The sequence below is a fragment of the Lolium rigidum genome, chromosome 3 (genome assembly GCF_022539505.1).
Source record: "Lolium rigidum isolate FL_2022 chromosome 3, APGP_CSIRO_Lrig_0.1, whole genome shotgun sequence".
In the NCBI taxonomy this organism is placed as follows: Eukaryota; Viridiplantae; Streptophyta; class Magnoliopsida; order Poales; family Poaceae; genus Lolium; species Lolium rigidum.
Genome location: NC_061510.1, coordinates 309,187,342 through 309,190,593, shown reverse-complemented (window position 1 = coordinate 309,190,593; position 3,252 = coordinate 309,187,342). Strand labels below are relative to the sequence as shown.

At 45.3% G+C, this 3,252-nt stretch overlaps 1 pseudogene; it reads left to right on the top strand.

Annotated features, from left to right (window-relative positions):
* Positions 1 to 302: 302 nt before the first annotated feature.
* LOC124696829 lies at positions 303 to 2,984 on the top strand (annotated as a pseudogene).
* Positions 2,985 to 3,252: the final 268 nt, after the last annotated feature.

Here is a 3,252-nt window from a genome sequence, read left to right as displayed (position 1 = left end):
ACCCACAAGGTTCCCACCTTCCAGGGCCGCCGCCCCGGCATCCTCGATCTTGCACCCGCGCAGCGAAAGGCACCACCTTGACACAAACTTGGTACACACCCGAAGAAGGCCGAGGCCGAAGACGGCGAGGCGGATGTCCCTCCGCCGGACACGACCCTCCGTGCCGACGGCCCAGCCTGCCGGCGAGACCCCCACGGGATGGCATGGCAGCCGCTGGGAAGGGGCGGGGCGGGTCAGGCTTGCCAGATCCAGATCGGGCCCCCTGGCCCAGATCCGGCCGGCGCGGCCGACGAGCTGCCCCCATGCGTCCACCAAAGCTGCTTGCTGCGCCAAGACCTGCGCCGTCGTCCCAGTCGCCGTCGTCGGAAGGGCCGGCCGCCGCCGGATCAGATCTCGTCGGAGAAGCACCCGAGCCGCCCGCCTCCGCCTCCCTCGGAGACGGCACCCGCAGCACTCTCCACGCCGCCTCGAGGAGCGCGGACCTCGCCGGACGCAGGCCGCCGGCCAGCCCACCCCGGATGCGCCGAGATCCGCGCGGGGACAACGCCTCCGGTCACACCGCCCGCGCAAATGACCAGAGCGAGGGGAGGGAGGTCCGCCGCCGCCAGCACCGACCAGGCTTTGCCCGGCGGCTTCAGCCGGCGGCGGGGGGAGGAGAGGGAGAGGGGCCTAGGCGCGGCGGGTGTTGGGGTTCGCCCGAGCGCCCGCGGGAGCGCTCGAGACGAACGGGTCCGCTTCCCAATAGCTCTTTTCATCCTGATATATTTGATCCAAGATATTGGGAGGGTCTTGATCCTAAAATGGTTGACATTTTGCTGCAAAAGGGTCATAAAAGAGACAAGTCAATTAAGCATGGTCCTAGAGACAAAATATCTAGAAGGTTTTCTGCAACGGCATATAGCAGAGTTCTTCCAAACGGAGAAACATGTGATAGAGAATGGCTTGTATACAGTAAAGATCTTGACAAGATATTTTGCTTTTGTTGCAAGTTATTGAGAAAGGGGCTTGTGAGAGGATCATTGGCAAATGAAGGTTTCAGTGATCTGGATACATCTTAACGATGAGACTTCAACAACATGAAACTAGTAAAGAACATGTCACAAATATGAGCACATGGTATGACTTGCGTACGAGGTTGAAGAACAATCAAACAATTGATAAAGTTGCTCAGCGAGAACTTGAAAAGGAAAGGGATCATTCGAGAAAACTTTTGTATAGGATTCTCTTGATTGTACAATTTCTTGGAGAACATAACATAGCATTTTGTGGCACTAATTGTAAGTTGTACCAAGACAGCAATGGCAATTTATTGGGACTAGTTCAAATGTTGGCTAAATTTGACCCGGTTATGAAAGAGCATGTTGATCGAATTACCAATGACCAAACTTGTGATCACTATCTTGGTCCTTCCATCCATAATGAGTTGATAACTTTGCTAGCTACTGCAATCAGGTCTGAAATTATTGAAAAGGTAAAAAAGGCAAAGTACTTCTCAGTTATTCTTGACTGTACTCCTCATGTAGGCCACCAAGAACAGATGTCTTTGATAATAAGGTATTTTGATGCATCTTCTGGTTCCGTTTGCATCGAGGAATCTTTCTTAGGTTTTTTGAGTGTGAATGATACCTCTGGCCAAGGACTGTTTGATGTTTTACAAGATGAACTGGAGAGTCTTGAACTTGATATAAACAATGTGAGAGGACAAGGATATGATAATGGATCAAATATGAAAGGTAAACATCACGGGGTACAAATGAAACTTTTGAATGTAAACCCAAGGGCATTTTATTCAGCTTGTGGTTGTCATAGCCTGAATTTGACACTATGTGATATGGCAAATTCCTGTCGTAATGCAACTGATTTTTTTGGAATTATCCAGCACATTTATAAACATTTGCTAATTCTACAAAGAGGTGGAAAATTCTTAAAGATAATATAACAGGATTGACTCTCAAGTCATTGTCAGCTACTCGTTGTAAAAGTCGTGTTGAGAGTGTTAAGGCTATAAGGTTCCAAATGTCAGATATACGGGAGGCTTTGCTGCAAGTGGCTGAAAGTGATAAGGATCCACTTACAAGTAGTGTAGCTAAACAATTGGCAGAACATGAGCTTGGTGACTTTGAGTTTATCGTTTCTATAGTCATATGGTATGAGATATTATATTATATTAATGCGGTAAGCAAGCAACTACAATCAAAAGATATGATTATTGATATTGCCATTGAGTCTGTACAGGGCTTGATTCCTTTTTCACTAATTATAGAGATACTGGCTTTTCAAAGGCATTGGAAGCTGCTAAAGGAATTGCAATGGAGTTGGATATTAATCCAGGCTTTCGCACCATGCGTAAAATTACAAGAAAAAGACAGTTTGATGAGGGACCGGCTGATGCACCTACTGAATCACATTCTGTAGAGGAGTCATTTAGGATCAATTATTTTTTGAGTATTGTTGATCAAGCTATTGCTTCACTTAAAATCAGATTTGAAAAATACCAAGAGTATGAAAAAACTTTTGGTTTCTTGTTTACTTCTGATAGACTGCGATCCTTGGATGATGAGAGTTTGAAGGATTCTTGTCTGAAACTTGAGGCTGCACTTAAACATGAAAACGAAACGCTTATGGATATTGATGGAGAAGAATTGTGGTGGGAGTTAATTCTGCTCCGGGAGTTACTTGAGAAATCTATGGGTCCTCTTGATATTCTGATGTTTTTGGAGAAGCGTCCGTTTTATCCTTTTGCTAATATCGCATACAGGATTTTGTTAACCGTTCATGTTACTGTTGCATCTGCGGAAAGGAGCTTTTCTAAACTGAAGTTGCTGAAATCCTACATGTGTTCTACTATGACACAAGAAAGACTCGGTTCATTGGCGACAATAGAACTAGAGAGTGATATCTTGGAGAAGATCAATTATGAAAAGATGATCGAAGATTTTATTTCAAGAAATACCAGACGTGTGATGCTTTTTGGTAGAACATGAGGTTCGTTTACTGCTTTGGTGCTATAGTTCTCTGTTACAATGAAAACTTGATATATGTTTGAGCATTCTACGGAATAGTGCATATTAAACTTATATACTTAAGTGAACTTATAATTTTATTTGACTAGTTATTGAGTTTGAACAAACAAAAATTGGCCCCATTTTCTAAGTCGCACCCGGGCCCCCATTTCCTGGAGACAGGGCTGCCTATCATGGTCATATGACGGAGGATGAAGTAGCATAACATTCCACATAGGCAATTGTAGGC